Genomic DNA, 25960 nt, shown 5'->3' on the forward strand with positions numbered 1-25960 from the left:
TTGGTGTCCCCTAACAGTGATTTTTAATTTCAGATTAACCCAATGTAATCTTTTTTCGACTTGGCAAGATGATGGGACGGTGCGGTTTGCGAATAAGCTTCATTCTGTCAAGGCAGTCCTGGGAGAGTGGCAGTCCATCCTACAGGCGATGCAGGAAGATGAAGTAGTCTTATGCCCGTGCCCGCATCGGCCATACATATTTGACGCATTCATTTATTTTAAAGAAGGACCCTCCTCCTCAGTGTGAACACTGTCAATGTACACTGACTGTGCGGCACATTTTGGTGGAGTGTGATCATCTCAAGCCGACAAGAAATGATATATTTGGCAACAGAAATGTTTTGGAATCGTTTAAATTCCATCCAATGTTAATTGTAAAGTTTTTAAAACACTTTGACTTCTATACAAAATTTTTTATATATTGTATTATACTTCCCCCCCACAGCTCCTTACACTGTGGTTTTACATGAGTCTATATAAATATGTTCATATACTTACCATTTGTGACACCCAATAGCCGATATGTATTTTTGTGCTGGGGTGTCGTTAAACAAACATTCAATCAATCAATCAATCTTAAAGAGCGTCAACCATGTGCCCGGTCCGTCTTTTGCTATGCACATAGGCTCGAGATGGCATACAAGGATGCTATAAAACAGGTCCCTGTTTATAGTAAACTCAATTGTATCCTCTTGGGACTGTATTTGTTTTACCGTAATTCACCCCTGAACTGAAGCAATCTGAAACGGTCATGTGATGCACTAAACCTCCCCCCTCAATTCCAACTCGCGTTCGTGGTACTCGCTGGATGGCACGCCCCCAAAGGGCGCTAGGAATGTTCCTCAGGGGTTACAAAACCATTACGACGCACCTACCTCAGATGATGGATCAGTGAGGTTCGGCAGACTAGAAGGCAAAGGCCAGTGGACATATGAAGCAGAAAAGGATCGTTTTGTTTGCGAATTTTATTACTAATAGTGTCACAATTAGGGGTGTGACGAATGAATGAATGAATGAATGAATGTTTAACGACACCCCAGCACGAAAAATACATCGGCTATTGGGTGTCAAACTATGCTAATCGAAAAACAAAGTGATGATCAACATCAATATAAAAATTCAACAGGTAAATAAAAACAATAAAATACAAATATCAATATAACTAAAATTTATAGTGAAGATGTGGGTGTGCTCTGGGTAGTTTTCATTGACGCATACTTCGAATAAGATTTTTTTGAAAGGCGAAAAGGGAATGAATGAATGAATGAATGTTTAACGACACCCCAGCACGAAAAATACATCGGCTATTGGGTGTCAAACTATGGTAATGCAAATAAATAAAGTGATGATCAACATCAATATAAAAATTCAAGGTTTAAACAAAAACAGTGTAAAGAACTGTGCAAAAATACAAATACAAATATCACAGAATTTTACGGACACCGAATTTTACTCTAAACTTCAATTTGTGCTGTATTGGCCATTCTCAAAGAGAATGTTACACCCCTGCACCACGGTGAGGTTACAGCACGCGCAGGGGGGGGGGGGGGGGGGGTGACGAATACACATGGTGGCGAATACGAATATGTATTCACATCCATGAATACACATTACACAAGTACAAAGGCTTTGCTGAAAGGAAAAAAAAGTATTTATTTTTAAAGTAAAACCTGATTAGTGATTACACAGGACCTATCAAGTTTGTGTTTATTGTCTAATCCAGGACCACATTCTTTTTAAGGAACACTAACATGTCCACATGTTCAGAGGAAAGTGCAGCTCTCTGTGCTGTAACCACATCACCAGCAGTGCTGAAGACACGCTCACTTGGCACACTTGTTGCTGGAATGCATAGTAGATGCTTGGCTACATTACTTAGATGTGGAAAAAAACCACTGTGTTGTTTCCACCACGTAAGAGGGCAGTCGTTTAACCCAGTCGGGTCCTCTGCCTTAAATCTTGTTAGTTCATCTTCAATTACCTGAATTTTGGTTTTATGTCCATCATCGATTTTTGTGATGAAAACATCACCAAGGAGAGTCCAGTGCTGTCTTCTTCAACTTAGGTTCTCCGTGAGGCCGTTCCACAGCAACAGGTTTTGGATGTGAAACAGAGGGGGTATCAACCTGGTGTGGTAAGCTAGGTAATACAGGCAAGGGCGAATCCTCTGTAATGGCTGGTTCTACTATTCCAGGTTCAGTTTTAACAGCATTCAACTGAATAGTGCGGCTGCAGTCCAACTTGTCGGCTAACTCTACAAGTGAATTGAATATATCAAATCTCAACTCTGGTTTGATGAATGGCAACAGTTTGAATCTAGGATTAATTGCACTTGCTTGTAGCATGAACCTCTGGATTTCAGGATCTGTGTACCGTTTTTCCAAATCAGCAAGTACAACTTGCTTTGCGTCTTTTATAATTCTAGATTCTGTTCCCTTTGGCTGAAAACTTGTTTTGAGATTTGTGAGAAGAGGCCAAACCATGGAGACAGTAGGTTGACTAGCATCACATAATATAGTTGTGATGGTTCTCAAAGGTTTTAACAAGGCCACCAACTGTTCTGCTGTATATATGTCAGTAGTAGTCAGCGTGTCCAGGTCTGCATCGCGTGACAGCTCCCGAGACATGAGTGCGGCCATTATAGCTGGCTGTTGTTCTAGATAACTCTCCAACATGTCGTATGCACTGTTCCAACGGGTTTTCACCTCAGTCAACAGTTGATGCTTCGGTAACTGTAACAGTTCTTGCTTTAGTTTTAGCTGGTGATTTGCTGTTGTACTTTTGTGAAAAAAACGTCACTATTCTCTTCACACTTCCCAATAAGCGATGAACCTCGTTGATTTTTAGCACCTGCTGTGCTGCCAAGTTAATTGTGTGTGCAAAACATTTAATGTGTGGTTTCATGTTAGCTAGTTGCACGCCTAAAGCCATGTTAGCAGCACCATCTGAAGATAATGGTTGAACTCCATGTGGTCGCTCCAAGTGCCATTCACCGACTGCTTCTTTTAAAACTGTTGCAATATTGACTCCTGTATGCGATTCGTGCATGGGTCGGGTTTGCAGTACTTTATTTTGTAACTTCCAGCTCTTATCAATACAATGCGATGTAATGGTGATGTAGCTTTCTGTGGCACGCGAGGTCCACCCATCTGTAGTTAGTGCAACCGTTTCAGCTTCATTAAGAATTGATTGTACCTATGCGTACACTTCTCGATATAGTGCAGGGATTTCCTTGCGACTGAATGTTGCACGTGTAGGCATGTTGTATTTCGGTTCGAGGGTGTTTAATAAGTTGCGGAATGCCTTACTGTCTACCAGTGAGAAAGGTCTTAGATCTGTGGCAATAAATAGTGAAATGTTCCTTGTAATGAGTTGTGCTCTGGCACTACCTGGGGCCATTTTCGTTTGGAATGCTTGGGCAATACTAAGCTGACCATGACCTTGAGGCTTGACTGCATGAGAGGGAGTACAAGTATTACTGCTACTGCTGGAGTCTTTGTCAGACAGGACAGAAGATGAAGAAGATGTTTCTGATGTTTTTGAATTTATGTCAATGTCATGCCTTTTCTTCAGATGAAGAGCCATGTTTGATGTGTTTTTGCAGGTGTAACTACAAGTACAAAGAGAGGGGATGTAATTAATAAACAAAACAAATTTAAATTTCATAGACAATACTTTGAATTAATGTCATTATTCAAACAAAATTGAGAGAGAGAGAGATGGGGAAGAGCGAATTAGGTATTATTGTTGAACGGGTCCTTATTATTATCCCTAAATGTTTTTAAAAATAGTCTATTCAAAGAGAATTGAGTTTAAAAGAGAGGGGGGGGGGGGGGTACATTGATTGATTGAATGTTTGTTTAACGACACCCCAGCACAAAAATACATATCGGCTATTGGGTGTCACAAATGGTAAGTATATGAACATATTTATATAGACTCATGTAAAACCACAGTGTAAGGAGCTGTGGGGGGGGGGGGGGGGGGAGTATAATACAATATATAAAATCAAGTTAAGTATATCTTAAAATTTTGTATAGAAGTCAAAGTGTTTTAAAAACTTTACAATTAACATTGGATGGAATTTAAACGATTCCAAAACATTTCTGTTGCCAAATATATCATTTCTTGTCGGCTTGAGATGATCACACTCCACCAAAATGTGCCGCACAGTCAGTGTACATTGACAGTGTTCACACTGAGGAGGAGGGTCCTTCTTTAAAATAAATGAATGCGTCAAATATGTATGGCCGATGCGGGCACGGCATAAGACTACTTCATCCTTCCTGCATCGCCTGTAGGATGACTGCCACTCTCCCAGGACTGCCTTGACAGAATGAAGCTTATTCGCAACCGCACCGTCCCAATCATCTTGCCAAGTCGAAAAGATACATTGGTTAATATGAAATTTAAAATCACTGTAGGGGACACCAACATGGACACGGGGCAAGTTCAAAGCAGACTTGGCAGCAACATCTGCCTTTTCGTCACAGTATAACATCTTTATTGGCAATTGATAAAAAGACACACTTTCGTATCACTATCCCAACTAAGGAATGCTCCAGTTGCATGTACTGTAGAGCTTGAAGACACGAAAGCGAGTCTGTAAAAATAATATACTTGGATGCATATGAATCCTTAATCTGTTCCAGGGCTTTAATGATTGCCCAAATTTCAGCAGTAAAGATTGATGCTGAATCGGGCAATCTCATGGAAAGTATTGTGTCTGATGGAAACACTGTAGCACAAGCCACCGAATTCCCATCCCGTGATCCGTCTGTGTAAACAGGAATGTAATCACAGTACCGCTCTTGGATTTCCATGAAATGTTGTTTATAAATAACTGGATCTGTGCGATCTTTTTTTAGATGCACAAGATCGAATACAATTTTTGGTGGTTTGATACATCAAGGTGGCAAAATAAAATATGAAGGCGTTTCCAAAATGTCTGTTAAATCAATGTTGGAAACTGATAAAAACTGCTTAATGCGAAGACCAAATGTTCGAATCAAGGGTAGTAAGCCCACTACTCTTACCTACCATAACAGCATGTCTATCTGACCCAAAACGTACCAGCTTCTGAAAACACTCGTCAGATGTCATTCTGGCCCGTGCTTCCCTTCACACCTTGAATGTTATGATTACGGCATAGTTTGCAATGCATTTTGCCATTATCATCGTCGTATTCTAACCAGGAAAACTGTGATTCCCACGATTGCTGGTACGTTCGTTGCACATACAGGATTTGAAATGGGGGGGGGGGGGGGGGGGGGGGGGGGGGGGGGGGGCACTGTTGAAGCCCAAAATGTCCCAATTGTCACATCTTGGGTGGACGCCGGCCCAAGATGTCCCAGTTCTAAAAAAAAATATGTACCAAGGCGGCCCAAAATGCCCCAACTGCTAACTAGTGTGTTGTAGTTTGTTTTGTTTAACGACACCACTAGATCATATTGGTTTATTAATTATCGGCTATTGGATGTCAAACATGTGGTAATTTTTACATTTGTAGAAAGGTATATTTTATATGCACCACCACAGACAGGATAGCACATACCAAGACATTTGATATACCAGAAAAGCAGAATCCACATGACGGTTTTGCAATCTGTGTTTCTTATTCTTTTTCTTCTAATGTGTTATGGTTTGTTGACGAAAGCTTGGATGCAAGTATAATCAACTAAACGAAAATTTGCTTCCCTCTTCTTCTTGTCCATTGTTGGAGATGGACAGGAAAGGGGCGGTTGTAAAAATATTTGTAAGAGAAGTGTTTATCAACTAAAGATGTTAAACATATTCTACCACCTGCCCCGTCCCCAAAGTACACAACAAAAACATGTACTATATCTTCCCCTAAAGTTATATAAATTATATTAAAAGGGACATTCCTGAGTTTGCTGCAATATTTAAGATGTTATCGACTAACATAGACTTTTTAACCATTGTAATTACATATCAAATATATTTTCCTGCATAAAATATTAGTAACTATTAAACGTGTTTCTGATCGTTCTAATATTTGTACTAGTTTAAATTTAAATTTATTTCCTTAAATATGATTGTTTTTCGTACGTATGAACTTATTTGAAGGCAAAATCCAGTTTGGGCTACTTAAAGCTATTAAGACGACCAGAAACACATTGAATATACAGACACTGTTATTCTAAAGAAGAAAATATATTTAATATGTAAGTTTAATCGTAGAAGTATTTTATTAGTCGGAAATATCTTACAATGCAGGAAACTCAGGAATGAATGAATGAATGAATGGTTAACAACACCCCAGCATACATCGGCTATTGGATGTCAAATTATGGTAATGCAAACAAATAAAGTGATGATCAACATCAATATAAGAATTCAAGAATTAAATAAAAACAGTGTAAAGAACTGCAAAAATACAAATATCACAGATAGATACTGACTTTTACTCAAAATTTCAATTTTGTACTGTATTGGCCATTCTCAAAGAGAATGTTACACCCCTGCACCACGGCGAGGTTACAGCACGCGCAGGGGGCAAACTCATGAATGTCCCTTTAATACATTACATACGTGGTTTTCGGGGTACTTTAAGGTTCATGAAAGGGTATGTGCAATCTATGAACACCCCAAGTGACGCGCCTGTATGAATCCCTCTAACTTTTGAAACTGTTCGATGTGTTGGCACATAGCTAAATCATTGAAATCAACATGAACTAATATCGAGACCCTAGCAACGACACGTGAGAAACTTTAGGCATGCTGCTTATATTTAGGTATCATACTAAGATAAGTCATTTGATGAATACTAACTTAAGTATGATGACTAGGGTTTAAGTATACTTAAATTAAGAAGTTTTATGAATACGGAGCCTGCTGTGTTGACTCAGGCAGATGATCCGTTGGTGGCTGGGTTTTTTTTAACTGTGTATTATTACTTCATATGATGCATTTTGATATGGGCAAGTATATTAACATCAAACTGTATTAATTCCAAACTGGCCGAGTGGTTAACGTTGCGGGCAGTCAGTTGTCGTGCGAATTGGAACAGTAAGTTCCAATCCTGCAAATTGCCTGGGTTTTTTTTTAATAATTTAGTTTTAGATTCAAGACGTTCAGTTGTTTGAATTGATCTTTTTCTATTCCCATGTATGTAAAAGTGTATTTTGTGTATTTGACAGACGGAAAAAAAGCAAGGCATTAATACAAAGATTGACGCAAACAAACATATACAATCAACACACAGACAGGGACTTGTGATATTGCTCAAATATTTTCGAGACAAAATATAGCAATAAAATAGTGAAACTACAAAAGACGACAATTATGCTAGGAAGCCCTTTTTGTCAATACCTTTCCCCTGCCGAGCCCAACAATGAAAAGTGCGTAAATTGCCATGGAAGTTACTCTTGATCTCTAACAGTACATGATAAAGCTATACACGAAATTTCAGCTCAATATTTCACGGCCTTCTGAACAAAAAGTACAGAAAACTAAATTTCACGTTCTAAGTTCAAGGGCCAAAACGTTGTCAAAAGTTAAATCGCCATACAAGTAAAACTTATCTGTAGCAGTACATGATAAAGCTATACTCAAAATTTAAGCTCAGTAGCTTAAAGCTTTTTTTTTTTTTTTAAATAAGGGCTCCCGGAAAACTGTATGTGAACAGACGGACAGACAAAGGACGGAGATGAAACATAGCCCCCTCCGTTATGACTGGTATTTTTCGCAAGAACACACACACGTATATATATTCTTGCGCAAAATGAAACTTGTGCATTAAATAGGAAGCGAAAACAACGTATGCGATGTTCTGTATTTATTACATACCTTCTTTTACTTTTTACAATCTGGTTTTTAACTTAACGTCATAAATACACTTTCTTAAATCTATTATCAATCCTCCTTTCATTGATTTACTTAACTTTAAGAATTATGCTCTATGGCAATCTTGTGTAATGTTTCAAATACAATGTGACGTAATTTGTAAATCATACATGACGTCATTAACAAAGCGGCGCTAACTCCAGTAAAAATAAAAAGGGAATTCCCTATTTACAAGTTCCGGTCCAGATGGCACATAATGTGTGATACAAGATAAATTTATCACACGGTTTCAAAATGTCTTTATCACTATAGTAAGATTGAACAGGTATGTAATAAAACTAATTATTACCCCAGAAGGCACTCATAACGGGGAAAATAAAAATGATGAAATTATCATGCATTGGTTTAACGTACACTACTATTGGACGATTCACAAACCAATCACCTTGTTGGTACTATATATGACGTCATCACGATTTGGCAAAGCACACACAATGACGTCACGTAGTTTAAAGCGTTTGCGTCTTTCTGGTTTCAGTGTTAAAATTGTAATAAAATGGTTCATTATAGATTTTGTTTTACAGAATATTTAGAGCTATGGGTTTTGAAAATGATCTGTGAACCGTGAATAAAATACAAAGTTAAAGCAATACCCAGAACAGTAAAGTAGTTTACGTCGTTTCTGTATAGATGGACGTGTCGCCGATATCGAAAATAAAGTTTAAAAAAAAAAAAAAAAACCCAACAAATAGCTGGCGTAATAAATAGAATAACAAACTCGGAACCAGATATTATCAAATTTATGTCCCTCGCAAAAGCTCGTGACAAGTGAAAATTATTTCACTCGGACATAAATTTGATAATAACTGGTAACTCGTTTATTATCCTCTATTTGTAGCCCGCATTATGCATCCAAACGATCAATAACAATAGTTACGCAGTTCGTTTTTGTCTATTGTGCGCGACACGACAAACAGCACTACTCACAATTTCATTAAACTATAACTATAATAAATGGCAGAGTTCCAGACATTACACAATACCAAGACATATGAAAATAATTACCACTAAATATACAAACAAATACTGTTTTGTCCAATATAAAACATTTTTTTTAAATATAAAAGTTCAGGTCACATCACTGTTAGGAAAGTTGTTGGACACCCATGACTATAATTATGTACAGCTGAATCCCATTGGCCCGAACCCCGCCGGTGCTCGACCCATCGGGTAGTTCGACCTAACCATTCGGTCAACAACGTGCAAGTAAGTGTAACTCGAGACTTCGTTCGTGGTTCCAGCGTTGCGCTGTGTTCGACCCGACAAATTGACATCTCAGAAATACCCGTTACGTTGAAATTGCTACCACTGTAACCTGTTTAAACTAACAAACTATTTTTGACGTCTAAAAACACCTATTAAAGGTCTTGTATAAACAATATGTTTGTAGTAGTCTAAACCAGATTTTTACCTCACAATTATTTTGTACATAAGAAACAATATATATTATGAAGGGAAATGAAAAATCACCATCGCCCTCCGCCATGTTAGATGCGAGTAACTATTTAGCCACATGTGCTATCCCCGTGAAAAGTGATCTACCCTCACGTTTCAAACCGAGTTGTACCTACAACACTGAAACAGTTTAAAACAAAATTACACACACTGTCACACACACACACATCACTAATGGCATCTATTTCACAAATCCTGCCAAACGCAAAGCTAATGGCATGTATGACAATGAAGACAGGTGTATCCTAGTTAACTTGTGTATGATGAAACATTTTAGTATCATCATACTGTTTTTGTTGTGTCTGGTAGAAGTCAACGTGCCGTGGGTTTAAACACACTTAGTGTGGGCACAATCTTTTACTTAGTATCAGGAATTATAAGCTTAGTAATAAAGAGATGAGAAACGAAAATCTCAATAAACAGCCATTTGCAATACGTTGAGTCTACAGGTATGGGAGAATTGACATTAGTGGCGCTTCGGACTTTGACTCGGTGAGAACTATTTGGTATAGTATTACCTTTGAACGTGTATGCACTCTCGGAAATGGATTTTTATATACATCTGAATCTGTTTCATCTTTTCTCAGATGTACAAGATCAAACACAATGTTTAATGGTGGAAGCAGAAAGTACGAAGATGTTGCCATAATATCATATAAGGTCTTGCTGAAAACAGCCTAATAAATCGGATGTTGACTTGACATCAAGCAGCTTAATAAGGTTAGACACCCTCGAACTTGTGGTAATGAAAGGTCTGATTGAAACTCGAGGAAAATATTGTTTTATACTTGCTTTCTTTCCACTTTCTTTTCGACAAGAACTCTGATAGTACAGAAGTAAGATAGCTGCATTATAAGATTGTACTCGTAATGTTAGTATAATCAATATATGGAAAGAAAATTAACTAAGCAATTAATATTTACAGATCATTTGAAGGTTTTTTTATCTTACCCGGCGCTTAATAACCGTCCGTTGTTTCTTTCTAAAGGGTTACAAACCAGGCGCTTATTTGAGGCCCGGTGCGTATTAGAGAAAATACTGTATTTGTAAGAAGCTTTGCGGTGCTGACATCGGATCTAAACGTAGGAAGAACACTTTTTACTCGAATACAGTGAAAGGTCTGATTGAAACTATTCACTATTGGAGCCGTTTTTAATAAGTTACGTTAGAAGTACTTACATTTTGTTATTTAGAATATTACATTTTGTTATTTAGAATATTAATTTTCGTACAACTGAAGTGGTTCTGGTCATCTAGGTTTTTGTAATACCCCAAAATGCATTTTCCATAATTTTCAAAACGCACGTTCGTCTTAGAAGTAATAGTTATCTAGTTATTTTTAGACGGTATTTCTCCATTTAAACATCATAGACTTTAGCTTCTTTCTGTTATATAATCTTATCTAAATGTGTTACAGGTTTGTAGATTAACTAAAATGAGACGTGTAGATCGTCTGTGAGACGTAGATCGCCTGTATAAGACGTAGATCGCCTGTATGAGGCATGCAGATCGTCTGTATGAGACTTGCAGATTGTATGAGACATGTAGATCGTCTGTATGAGACGTGTAGATTGTCTGTATGAGACTTGCAGATTGTAGGACATGTAGATCGTCTGTATCAGACATGTAGATCGCCTGTATGAGGCATGCAGATCGTCTGTATGAGACTTGCAGATTGTATGAGACATGTAGGTCGTCTGTAAGACATGTAGGTCATCTGTATGAGACGTGTAGATCGTCTGTATGAGACGTGTAAATCGTCTGAATGAGACTTGTAGGTCGTCTGTATGAGGCCTGTAGATCGTCTGAATGAGACGTGTAGATCGTTTGATTAAATCTCGTCTTTAAATACCTTTAGTTTAGGTTGATAATTCCACACTAGAATTAACTTTAAAGTTTTTAAAACACTTTGATTTCTATACAGTTTTAACATGATATACGTTGATTTATGTATTGTATTATACTTTTCTCCACAGTTCCTTACATTGTGGTTTTACATAATTATATAAATAATAGTTTTATATAGTTACCATTTGTGACACCCAATAGCCGATGTGTATTTTGATGTTGTGGTGTCGTTAAACATTCATTCATTCACGGTTTTACATATTGTATAAATAATATGTTCATATACCTGCCTTTCTGACACCGAATAGCCGATATGTATTTTTGTGTTGGGTTGTCGTTAAACATTCATTCATTCCCCTGCAAGTACTGTAACCTCACCGTGGTGCAGGGGTGAAACATTCTCTATGAGAATGGCTAATACAGTATAATTGTCTTATTGGGGCACCTTGCTGGCCGTAAGGTGCATCCCGTAATGCTGGATGATGGGATCCTGGGATGGTTGAGTTGGATGCATATCTACGGGTATGTTTTCTGGCGATACACCGCTTTGGCCTGGAGTTTAGCCAGACGGGTGGTCAGGGAGACCCGACCTGATCAATTGGCTGGTCAAGCTCTTGAGCAAACAACCTTTGTTTTATTTATATAGTCAAGAACAAAATGTTTGATATATCATTTGCATTTGTTGCTCTTGGGGCGGTGGCTAGGGTCAATCAGTATATTAATCATGTATCCCAGGCATGGTTGTCTGGTGGTTATGCGCAGTTCTGTGTCTCTTTGTTGAAACTATGTGGTGGTTGGGGGGCATGGTTGATGAATTATTTTCCCTACATTATGGCATCAAACAATTCTCAAACTCTTGAACCCAGAAAAGGGTCCACACCGAGGTTTCAGATTCTTCATCATCTGATGAAGAATCTATGACTAATTCTTTAATTGTGAAAAAAATGAAGGTGTTAACGTCATATTTCTGGCCGAGGTTTCTGGTTATCAGTTGGTCTGATGATGGAGCCTTGAAGAGGTCACCGTTTGCTGTGCAGAAACGGTTTACTGGCTTAGCTGGCGAGCCTAAAACTGTAAAAAAAAAAAAAAAAATGTATCGCTGTTGGGTGAATATCCATATTGTATAACGCCACATTTCTCCCTAAACACATCAAAGGGGGTGATCCGGTCTCGTGACTTGGAAGGTGTAAGTGATGACGAAATTTGTAAACATTTGTCATTACAGGGTGTTTCTGCTGTCAAAAGGACCAAAGTAAAGAATCCAGTAATACACTTCATCATTTGTCTGTCAGTAATATGGATGTCACGTTTCATCATGACATTGCCAGTGCACTGGCAGATAACTTTTATCATAACTCATATTCTGCTTTCTGTACAGATGCATTTACATCTGTCAGAACTAAAGCTGAAAAGCAGTCCATTAATATGTCTTCCGAAAATGCTGAAGTATACAACAGGCATTTCTCTATGGAGGAATTGCAGGATGCTGTTGGTCGAGCCCATGATACTTCAGTAGGACCGGATGAAATTCATTACCAGTTATGTACCTGAATCATCTTTGATGGTTCTTTTAAATATTTTTAACAATATCTGGATATCTGGTGACTTTCCTTCTGATTGGAGGAAAGCAATTATCGTTCCTATTGCCAAACGTTTTGTAGGGAAGCTTTCATCCATGATCAGCACTTAGTGTCAGTGGGGTTTTTTTACTTGGAGAAAGCTTACGATACCACGTGAAAGTATGGGATTTTAAACGACATCCATGGCATGGGCTTAGAAGTCGACTTCCTGTTTTTATTTCTCAATTTTTAAAGATAGATCTTTTTAAAGTCCGGGTGGAGTCGACTTTGTCTGACATTCACCCACAGGAGATGGGTATGCCTCAGGGTAGTATTTATTTTCTCTGAAAATTAACAGCATCACCCATGTTTAACGGTTGATGTGGATTGCTCGTTATATGTCGATGATTTTCAGATTTACTATAGATCGTCCAATTTTAGTATCATTGAACGTAAGTTGTAGGTTTGTTTGAATTAACTTCATAAATGGACAACTGACAATGGCCTTCGATGCACAAAGGCAAAAACGGTTTGTATGCATATCTGCTAGAAACGAGGTCTCCACTTAGATCCACAGTTGTTTTGGGACAAAAATCCAATTCCAGTCGTGGAGGAGACTAAATTTCTGGGGGTTATATTTGACAGGAGGCTATCTTTTGTGCCCCATCTTAAATATGTTAAAAAGAAGGGCTTAAAAGCTCTCAATATTTTAAAAATTATTGATAATACGGAATGTGGAGCAGACCGAAAGGTTATGATCCGTCTGTACAGGTCTCTTGTGAGGTCAAAACGTGATTATGGATGCATTGTGTATGGGTCGGCATGCAAGTCTTACAGATGCTAGATCCTATACACAACCAGGGACTTAGGCTTTGTCTTGGTGCGTTTGGAACATCTCCTATTGAGAGCTTGTATGTTGATGCACATGAACCTTGTTTTGGTGCTAGATGTGCAACGCTTACTCTGCAGTATGCCACCAAGCTTAAATCATTACCTAAACACCCTACACATAATGCAGTTTTTGATAACAAATATATGAAGCTGTTTGATGCAAGGCCAAATGCTATTCGTACATTTGGTCTTCTCATTCAGCGTTTTTTGTCAATTTCCAACATTGCTTTAACAGACACTTTAAAAACTGTTTTACCCCTTGGTGTATTACACCACCTAAAATTGTGTTTAATCTTGCGCATCTGAAGAAAAGATCGCTGTTGTGTACAAACAATTGTTCATGGAAATTCAAGACAGGTACCGTGATCACATTCCTGTTTATACAGATGGATCACGGGATGGGAATTATATGGCTTGTGCTACAGTTTTTCCATCGGACACAATATATTCCATGACACTGCCCGACTCCGCATCAATTTTTAGTGCAGAACTTCGGGCAGTCATTAAAGCTTTGGAAGAAATAAAGGATTCTAGTGCATCCAAATTTATTATTTTTACCGACTCACGTTCGTGTCTCCAAGTTTTACGCAATATGAAGCTGGACCATCCTTCAATTGGATGGTGATACGAAAGTGTGTCTTTTTATCCACTGCCAATAAATGATGTATTTTGTTGGGTGCCCAGCCATGTTGGCATCAGGGGTAATGAAAAGGCAGATTCAAGTGTCTGCTTTAGATTTGCCTCATGCCACGGGTGGTGTGCCGTATACTGATTTTGAACATAGTATCAACCAATGTATCTTTTTAGCTTGGCAAAATGATTGTGACCGTGCGGTTGCGATCAAGCTTCGTGCTATCAAGCCAGTCTTGGGAGAATGGCATTCATATAGGCAGTGCCGGAAGGGCGAAATAATCTTGTGCCGTGTTCGCATTGGTCATACTTACTTGACCCATTCATTTATCTTGAAGAAGGATCCTCCACCTCAGTGTATGCACTGTCCGTGTACTCTGACGGTGCGCCACATTTTGGTGGATTGTAGACATCTGACAGAAACTAGAAACAAATATATTTGGACAACGTAATGTGATAGAATCCTTTCGATTCCATCCAGAACTTCTAGTACAATTTTTACGTGATACTAACTTTTATTCTAAATTTTAGTATTATCTATCTGTGATATTTGTATTTTTGCACAGTTCTTTATACTGTTTTTATTTGACTCTTGAATTTTTATATTGATGTTGATCATCGCTTTGTTTGTTTGCATTAGCATAGTTTGACACCCAATAGCCGATGTATTTTCCATAATTTGACAAGTAATAAATGGCATTACATTATTTTAGAGGGAGTGTGGGTCCAACAGTCGAAGCACTCGGTGAACCCATTCTCTGGTTGGACCTTTTCCTAAACCTAACTCTAACCCTATAGGGAAAGTTGGGTTTCAAATCGCTTTTATTGTGAATATAGCAATAGGCACAGACGAAAATATTAATTTGGAAAGTTCGGGAAATCGGTTTCAAATCGCTTTCTCTGTGAATACAGTAACAGAAATATGTGTAAATATGTATGGTGACGTTCCGTTTAAGTGGTTCCATCTGTTATCCACACATGAAGAGATACGTTAATCACAAGTTCGGTGACATCGTTCGTCATTAGTCAAACTTTATGGCATAAATATGAGGAACTGTTTTCCTCCGGGACGTCCGTGTGAATAATTGAGATAGTATGAATACAACGGGGCGAGCGTCCATTGGATGAACGTTAGAATCGACACTATTAGAAGCGAAACATTTAATAATGAAATCTGTATTCCGTGACGTTCGTGAAAAGTAACTCTCTAGGGTGAGAAACGTGGTATGTCGATGCATATTTTACGTAAAGGTGTTTTAGGAATTTGTCTGTACGAAATCGATAGAGCGCTGAGATTTATCTATGGATTATTATCAGCTAATGTCTCAAATTCAGGCTTTTACTTTTTTTAAAAAGTCACTATTTTGTTTAAATTACTGGATGACTTGATAGAATAAACACCAGGTCATCATATGTCACCAGGTCATCATACCTAATCCTCATTTTGTCAGTGAAGTCAGTGTAGTTTTAAGGGACATTCCTGAGTTTGCTGCAATTTTTAAGATGTTATCAACTAACAGAGACTTTTTATCGATTGTAATTACATATCAAATATATTTTTCTGTATAAAATATTAGTGGCTGCATATTAAACGTGTTTCTGATCGTTCTATTTTTGCTAGGTTAAATTTCATTTTATTTCCTAAAATATTATTTTTCGTACGTACGAAATTATTTGAAGACAAAGTCCAGTTTGGGCTTCTTACAAATATTAAGACGACCAGAAACCATTGAATATACAGACACTGATATTCCAAACAGGAAACTATATTTAATATGTAAGTTTAATCGTAGGAATATTTTATTAGTCGGAAACATCTTACAATGCAGCAAACTCGGGAATGTCCCTTTAACGTTTATATTAAATTTTGGTGCGCGTTCGTTCAATGCCTTTTAGTTTACAGTGTGTCGACCTGATAAAATCCGTTTCGCATGTGGTTCGCAATCAAAGTACGAACTGCCCATAACACTATGTCAGTACCGTAACGGGAAATATGTTACGGCACTGAATACATTTTACAGAAATGACACTATTTACTTAAAGGGACATTCCTGAGTTTGCTGCATTGTAAGATGTTTCCGACTAATAAAATATTTCTACGATTAAACTTACATATTAAATATATTAACTTGTTTAGAATATAAGTGTCTGTATATTCAATGTGTTTTTGGTCGTCTTAATATTTGTAAGAAGCCCAAACTGGATTTTGTCTTCAAATAATTTCGTACGTACGAAAAAACAATATTTTAGGAAATAAGATGAAATTTAACCTAGTACAAATATTAGAACGATCAGACACACGTTTAATATACAGCCAGTAATATTTTATGCACAGAAATGCATTTGATATGTAATTACAATCGTTAAAAAGTATCTGTTAGTCGATAACATCTTAAAAAGTGCAGCAAACTCAGGAATGTCCCTTTAAAATGCATAGCTTTATACAATTGTGCCCTATCCAACACGCATTCCTTTTTATATAGCCATGCGACCATTTAACCGTTAAGGGGTGATACGTAGCCCAGTGGTAAAGCGCTCGCTTGATGCATGGTCGGTCTGGGATCGATCTCCGTCAGTGGGCCTTTTCGGCTATTTCTCGCTCCAGCTGGTGCATCAAAGACCGTGGTATGTGCTATCCTGTCTATGGGATGGTGCATACAAAAGATCCCTTGCTGCTAATCGAAAATACTAGCCCATGAAGTGGCAACAACGCGTGTCCTCCCTCAATATGTGTGGTCCTTAACCATATGTCTGACGCCATATAACCGTAAAATAAAAATGTGTTGAGTGCGTCGTTAAATAAAACATTTCCTTCCTTCCTTATTTAACCGCCAAATTCACAGTAGCCATTGCGAATTTGCGTTACGATACTGACGTTGAATAAACATACCAGTTCCACCTTCAGTAGCAAATTGGCCAAAACTTGGTAATCACCCAAACGATTTTGCCTGCGGGGCTCATAAAACAGTGTTAATGAGAACTTTGAAATGATCACACAATAACTGTATTTATAACATATATATATATATATATATGTTATATTTATGTTGGCTCTGTTAATGTCGCGTTATGGTACTGACATGAAACTTAGCGACAGAGTAACATTTGTCTCCAAAATATTTTTAGTAAATGAAATTGATGTTTACATACTGTAGTATGAGGGAAATAACTGAATAATACCAACAATGTATTCATTTGTTAAGTATCCACCCATATCGATGATAGCCCTGACGATATATTGCTTCGCCCTATACATGGCGACATGTTCATTTTGCTGACACGTGATAGCATCAGCACACACACACACATTCATAAACAATGACATGTGTAGAACATGAATGAATGAATGAATGTTTAACGACACCCCAGCACGAAAAATACATCGGCTATTGGGTGTCAAACTATGGTAATGCAAATAAATAAAGTGATGATCAACATCAATATAAAAATTCAAGACTTAAACAAAAACAGTGTAAAGAACTGTGCAAAAACACAAATATCACTGAATTTTACTCAAAACTTCAATTTTGTGCTGTATTGGCCATTCTCAAAGAGAATGTTACACCCCTGCACCACGGTGAGGTTACAGCACGCGCAGGGGTTCTCAAAGAGAATGTTACACCCCTGCACCACGGTGAGGTTACAGCACGCGCAGGGGTTCTCAAAGAGAATGTTACACCCCTGCACCATGGTGAGGTTACAGCACGCGCAGGGGTGTGTAGAACAATGATTTCAAATACTGTGTTACTATTTAGTTATTAAAGGGACATCCCTGAGTTTGCTGCAATTTTTAAGATGTCGACTAACAGAGACTTTTTATCGATTGCAATTACGTATCGAATATATTTTTAGGCATAAAATATTAGTGACAGTATATTAAACGTGTTTCTGATCGTTTTACTATTTGTACTAGGTTAAATTTCATTTTTTCCTAGACACTGATATTCTAAACAAGAAAATATATTTAATATGTAAGCTTAATCGTAGAAATATTTTATTTTTCGGAAACATCTTACAATGAAGTAAACTCAGGAATGTCCCTTTAATCGTGTTAGTAGTATTGTACAAATTAGCTCCTAAAGGCTGGCGACATAATTTTGGGACTATCTTATAATGATCCCTATACACTAATATGGAATTAGAATATCACATATTTGTGAAAATAATCATCACTTTTGTGGGACTTCAGAACGAAAAATCAGACGCGTGTGCAGGAATTATAGCAAGGTGGGGGGGGGGGGGGGGGGGGGGGGTGTCTATTTTGGTGACCGAAGTTTATGGGAGAGGGGATTGAGTCATTCTACCCCAGAAAATATATTGAGAAAAAAACTTTGCTTTAGCAGGAATAAGACCCCAGAAAATATATTTTTAAAAAAAGAAGAAAATTTGATTGAGCAGGAAGACGTTTCGAACCCCGAAACACTCCCACTGTAAACACGCCTGCAAATTGTGTGTGTGTGTGTGTGGGGGGGGGGGGGGGGGGGGGGGGGGGTAATGAGAAAATATAAATTAATGAATGAATGTTTACCACATCCACGCACAACTACATGTACATGAAAATATTTATATAATTATGTAAACCATAGTGTAAGGCGCTGTGGGGAAAAGTATAATACAATAGCCCTTATTAAAGATTACGCAATAAGCTAAATATAGTAACATACGTATGCCCAAACCGGAATAGGAGGGCAAACAAACGTGTTTATCTGCATGTAAGCAACGGAAACTAAATTATATTAATGGTAATTGCGTCAGTTTTTGTGAATTCTGCTACCATCATGATGAAAGCATGTAAAATTTAAATAAAAAGGCAAGAGATAGAAAGAAAGTTTGATTTTTTAAAATTTATTTCCAAACACTGTAACACCTGGCGCGAATGCAGGAATTTTACGGTTTGTGGGGATCTAGACTGTGGCAAGTGAAGTTTATTGGAGGGTTGAGTAATGCTTCCCCGGAACATATGAACTAAGAAAACGTCTGCAGAACGTTTGGCCATTTTCAGGTTTTTATTTCAGCAGAAGCAGAAAAATTTAATCTATTTGGCCATCTTTGTGCTGTTAAAACCTCGTATAAGCCGAGGCAATGGAAAACAAAAAAACTGTGAAATGAGTACAACCACATATTTGAAAACAAAAACAAAAAAAACACTAGCCCGAGTACTCTGACGGTAAGAGAGCTAGACGGACATTTGGACAGTAACAGCGCTCTCTAACCGTCCCAGACCAATCTGTATAAATTTTGCGCAATCTCTGCCAACCAAACAGTAGTCAAGATTCACGCTCTAATACAACAAATATCCTATGTTTGACGTTAAATACCTTTACATCGATCATTTACGATCTCTCTAACAACAATTGTTTTCACATATTAAAGGGACATTCCCGAGTTTGCTGCAATTTTAAAGATGTTATCGAGTATAAAAGACTTTTTAACGATTATAATTACATATCAAATATATTTTTCTGTATAACATATTAGTGGCTGTATATTAAATGCGTTTCTGATCGTTCTAATATTTGTACTAGGTTAAATTTCATTTTATTTACTAAAATATGTTTTTTCGTACGTACGAAATTATTTGAAGACAAACTCGAGTTTGGCCTTCTTACAAATATTAAAACGACCAAAAACACATTGAATATACAGACACTTATATTCTAAACAAGTTAATATATGTAATATGTAAGTTTAATCGTAGAAATAGTTTATTAGTCGGAAACATCTTACAATGTACCAAACTCAGGAATGTTCCTTTAATCGCTAATACACACACTACAGAAAGAAACCCTATAGCACCCACTTTGAATAACGTTCCGATTAAATACGTAGTTGGTGTTTATCGAGGAACTGGTATTTTCTAAGTTCAAAGGCTATAATTCTTGTCAAAAAAGGGGAAATCACTACGAAAGTCAAACGTAATCTGTAGCAGCTATATGTCAGCTGAATATCTTGAGACAAAAGTCTGAAAACTATGTGGGAAGGTGACGAAGCCTATCGTGGGTCCCCTCGTGTTGGACCAGTAGATGACGAATAACCACTTCTACTAGTTGCAAAATACATGTACATCAGTCCTTAGGGAGTGAAAAACTATGGCGAGTGAAAAATTGCGCATCTCAAAAGGCTTAGGCGAGTTAAAAATTACATTCATGAAAATGCTACGGTGAGTGAAAACCATGCATCATTAATTTATGAAGTAATTGGTACATGTAAATGTAGAGACATGTTGCAAAAATGAACCAATTAATTTTGCTTTTTGGTTCATTAGTTTAGTCTTGACTTCTGTTTCCTTTCAGAAATGGAGTTATTAAAAAACATGTCACGAACAGTGCCATAGAAATATAATTATGACATACACCAATGCAGACATATAATTTGATACGCATACGTATATATACCTTTAGAGTGTCAGATGGCTTGATGAACGTGCAGCTAAACGTGTACGAATAGACTTATCTTGAATTTCATTATTATGTACATCGAACAAACAAACACTGGCTCTGAGGAGGTGGTTCAATTAGAACTATACGACCCAAGCATCTCAGGTGTGCATTAAATAACTCGTTTAACGTAGGCCTACAGTTAGTTAAATTGATATTGGTGGTTGGGGCATTGACATTCACGTGACATTTTTAATTCAACAATTACGCAACCAGTCTCCCTCCCTCATTATTTTGTAACACGTCATTTGAACTACCACTACCAGTTACGAACGGCTACGACATATATGTCGTCACCGTTACGTTATTGATCTAGAACGGTCCCATGGTTATTGATAAAAAAAAACCACCCATAAACTCCGACAAAATCTGTCTTTACAAAGGATTTATTCTAAACATATGATGCCATAATAAAAATAATCTAAAAACAATCATAATTTTAGACACCATCAAAAATGCGTAACAAGTTGTCAAGTAGACCAGCGTGTGCGTGCAGCCAGAGCTCCAAGAGTAAAAATAATCTGACCCCGATAGCTCTGATTGGTCAATATGCCACAGAGTACTGCGCATCAAATCATGTCCCACGCACACGGTCTGTGACTTTCTAACGTATTGGAACAAACAAAAATGAAATAGTCGGCTATGTTCATTGATTACTGTTACTGTATTGTGTACATATATACATATATAAATAACAGATGTACATACATTGACCTCTCGTTGAAATACAAATATTTAAATGAAGTAAAAACAATACTTTTATTTTTGTAAATGAGACCTATGCCTATTCCTACATACCTATTATCATTTATTTTCCTTCTTTTTATTATTCCGTCTACTTTTGAATTGTCTTCGTCTATATTTCATTTCTTTTTTAATGAAACTAGAACGTTACACGCTTGCCATTTTCAGGACCGCACGTAAGCTTTGTAGGCTAACAGTTCATTTGTGTAGGCTACAGAAGCCACTATTTAATTCAATTCCTTTTTTCATAACTATATGAACAGTGTGTGTATATATATATGAGTTTACCTTATCAGACGTTGTGACCTATTACCTTACACAAGTGGACTGTTTCGAATTAATAATAGAATTAAATAGGCAAAGGAGTTTTGATTGGATTGGTACGTCTTCGAAGATTTTCCAATTTGTATAGCACCGATAAGTACCAGTTATATATTAAAAGCTTGCATGGACGCTATCGTTGACGTCACTTTTTTTCTGGTATTATGAAATGGGTCTTTCATAAAGTAAATAGTGGCGATCAGTAGGTATACACAATTATTTTACGTGGGCCGTTTCTTAAGTGTAACGTGCGTTATTTTTTACACTCGCCAAATTGAAATTACGTGCGCTGTACGAGCGCGGTCGCACTCGCGCATCTTAAAAGACCAGGTTTGTGTACATGTATTTGTGTTTTATATCGTCATTGCAACATACACATTTCTTCGCACAGTCTGGTGTTGCGTCCCTTTGGCCAATTGCGATTAAGTTCTATTGTTACGATCATGCAGGGCAACATTCATTTGAAACTAAATGTATTGGCACTCTGCGAACTCAAGGCGGGGATGGAAGATGGATGAGCAAGGCTAAAGGGACGGAAAATGTACTTGATTAAATGGAAAGTTTACGGTTTGAACAGCCAGTTCGCTAGTGTCATTTAATTATGTAATATTAATATGTTTTTGTTAACCTTAAAGCCGCACACCCTAGTTCCATCCAGCGAAAATAAATTATAATTTGGTTAATCTACAAACCTGTAACACACTTAGATCACATTTTTATCAAATGGAGTGAAAAAGCAGGTTTTATATCGATAAATACCATGGGAATCCCCATGTCCCAATTGCTTGAAATAATTTTGAAAGTTAGTATTCTGATGTCACCGGTAGATGTCGCTCGAAGCACAACAATGCCTACGTCACGACAAATTTCACAGACTTGGGGTGCGTTTCTTTCACCTCTCCTGGACATGTTCCAACTGTTCTGTCCTGGTTGTATCCCCTCCAGATATCGTAAGACTTAGCAAAATTATTGGTTTTAAGGGTTTGTAACGTTTTGTATTGAGACACTTACTTGTCTGAACTTTATTGTTACTGAAAATGTTCACGAACTGTGAAGAAAAATCTCACAAATGAACAACAAATCGGATGTTGATTGCGCGAACCGAGCACGAGAAAACGAACCGAACCAAAATGATAACGGTCACGTGATATACCAACGTCTGTGACATTGAAATAGAAATATCCCCTCTAAAAATAGATTAGACCTTGTCTGCTCAACGGTTTTTTCTCAGACGTGCGTGCGATTTATGAAATACGAAAAATGAATTTTGTGGTATTACAAAAACCAGGATTACCAAAAAACACTTCAGGTCAATGGAAATGTATATTCTAAATAATAAACGGTAAGTAAAGTGCAATTTTATTTCTGAAAAATGGGTTTAATAGCGAAAAACAACGCCGTAATGGTTAACAACTAGCCGTAACTAGGGTGTGTCCCTTTAAGATGTTTCTCCAAGATATCAACGTGTTTACTATATATAACGATATATAGCGTAATGTGATATATATCATATTACGCTAAAGTCTTGAAAGTACAATGACTTTCTAGCGTTCATAAAAATGTGAATTTACACACTATTAAACCGATAATGGTCTCTTTTTTTTGCAAGGCAATGAAACCTTTCAGAGTGGATTCTCGGTGTTGATAAGATTTCTGTCTCGCATAACGATCCTGCCAGACATAGGTTATGTTCTCGCACAATAATGTTCGAATGATAAAAGTAATATAAACTGATCCTGAACATTATAGATCTTATCTGACATTATTGAATCTTGTAAATCACACAAGACCATCACATCATCCCGCTCCACCACTTGACGGTCTCGTGTTGACACTAAAAACTGTTTGAATAATACACAAAGCCACAAGCGTACGAGACAGGGGGAGGGAGGGGCAACTGCCTCCCTAGCGCGGGAGAAAAACCTCAAATTCGGGCAAAATGTGCTAATCTGAGATCTTTTTACCGTGTATTTCCATCATTTTACCCTCAAAGTTAGCTGTAATCCATGTAAATATGCGTAGTGATTCGTTTGCAACTCTGTATGGTTGTTTGGTAGTAATGCTAATATAAATAAATGTTGTTATCCAGATTCGGGCCCTTTTATTTTAATTCGGACAAAAGCCAGCCTGCCCCCTACAAAAATGGGAGCCCGTGCGCCTATGCACAAAGCCTCCTGGTGTCGCACCAACAAACACTGTTTATGGTACTGCAACTTTTATACGCTGTGGCTTCCCAGCTATAGCGGCTTTCCTTTCTCAGTTTGATACACGGTTATATCAGCAATAATTCGTGTAGTAGCAAATTTGGATTTGAAGCTCACTGGGCAATAATGTGAAACGAGCCACCTTCCAGACAATAAATGGTTTCTTCTAGCGACTGCGCTTATCTATTGCGCGATTAGTCTAGGATCTATCCCAAACGGTGGATCCATTGCACTATTTCTCGTTACGATCACTGCTCGACAGCTGCTGGTGTAACGGAGACTATGGTATGTACTATCTTGTCAGAGGAATTGCCTAGATACATAAAATTTACTTATTTCACCCATGTAATAAATATGTTCATGACGCTTTTTCTAAAAATCTTTCTTAGCTTAGTGTAAGAATGTAAAAAAACAACAACATCCAGACATATTATTTGAGTCTCACCAAGTATAAATACTGAGATTATTGTACGAGCTTGTGTGTCGTACTGATATTACGAAACAAGTGTCAGGATGTTTGTATTGCCCGAGCGGGAGCGAGTTTGGTAAAATCAGTACGATTCACACGCGAGTGTAATAATTTCTTTATTTATATATATATATATATATATATATATATATATATATATATATATATGCATGTGAAATATGACGTCATTTCGTCGTCTCATTCTAGTTGTGGTTGAAACATTTAGAGACGGTCCTTGTTATTCATATATTCATGTTGAACCATATGAATAATAAAATTATTTACGAATCATTTACGAAGCACACGTGTAATAAGTGTAATGACGTAATTTTTGGAATGACGTCATAACATGATGTTGCTTCCCCAGTCTTAGCCCAGACCTGTGCATGTGAAATATGACGTCATTTAACATATCCGAGTTAATAATAATCATACGAAGAACACGTGTAATAACGTAATTTGGTGAAATGACGTTACTTCTCCAGTCCTAGCTCAGACTGTACATTTGAAATATGACGTCATTTCGTCGTCTCCTATTTGTGGCTGAAACATTTTGAGTTGGGTCTTGTTATTTATAAAGAAAGAAAGAAAGAAAGAAATATTTAATTTTGGACGCACTCAACACATTTTATTTACGGTTATATGGCGTCAGACATATGGTTAAGGGCCACAGATTTTGAGAGGAAACCCGTTGTCGCCACTACATGGGCTACTCTTTCCGATTAGCAGCAAGGGATCTTTTATTTGCGCTTCCTATAGGCAGGATAGCACAAACCATGGCCTTTGTTGAACCAGTTATGGATCACTGGTCGGTACAAGTGGTGTAAACCTACCCATTGAGCCTTGCAGAGCACTCACTCAGGGTTTGGAGTCGGTATCTGGATTAAAAATTCCATGCTTCGACTGGGATCCGAACCCAGTACCTACCAGCCTGTAGACCGATGGCCTAACCACTACGCCACCGAGGCCGGTCTGCTATTCATAAAGACAACAATAATAATATGGATAATAAAGAAATTATTACACTCGCGTGTGAGTCGTACTGATCTTACGAAACTCGTTTCAGGATTCATGTATTACCCTCGCTCTTGCTCGGGCAATACAACACTCCTGACACTCGTATCGTAAAATCAGTACGACACACATCCTCGTATAATAATCTCTAATTATTATCCATATAGTTCAACATAACCGAGTTAATAATAATGATACGAAGCACACGTGTAATAACAAGTGTAATGACGTAATTTTGGGAAGCGACGTCATAACATAACGTTGCTTTACCAGTCCTAGCTCAGACTGTACATTTGAAAAATGACGTCATTTTGTAGTCTCCTTCTACTTGTGGTTGAAACATTTTGAGTTGGGTCTTATTATTCATAAAGAAAACAACAACAATAATATGGATAATCAAGAAATCATTAAACTCGCGTGTAAGTCGTACTCAGTTTACAAAACTCATGTCAGGATTCATGTATTACCCTCGCTCTCGCTCTGGCAATACAAAAATCTTGACGCACGTTTTAGTAATATAGA

The sequence above is a fragment of the Gigantopelta aegis genome, chromosome 15 (genome assembly GCF_016097555.1).
Source record: "Gigantopelta aegis isolate Gae_Host chromosome 15, Gae_host_genome, whole genome shotgun sequence".
Lineage (NCBI taxonomy): Eukaryota > Metazoa > Mollusca > Gastropoda > Neomphalida > Peltospiridae > Gigantopelta > Gigantopelta aegis.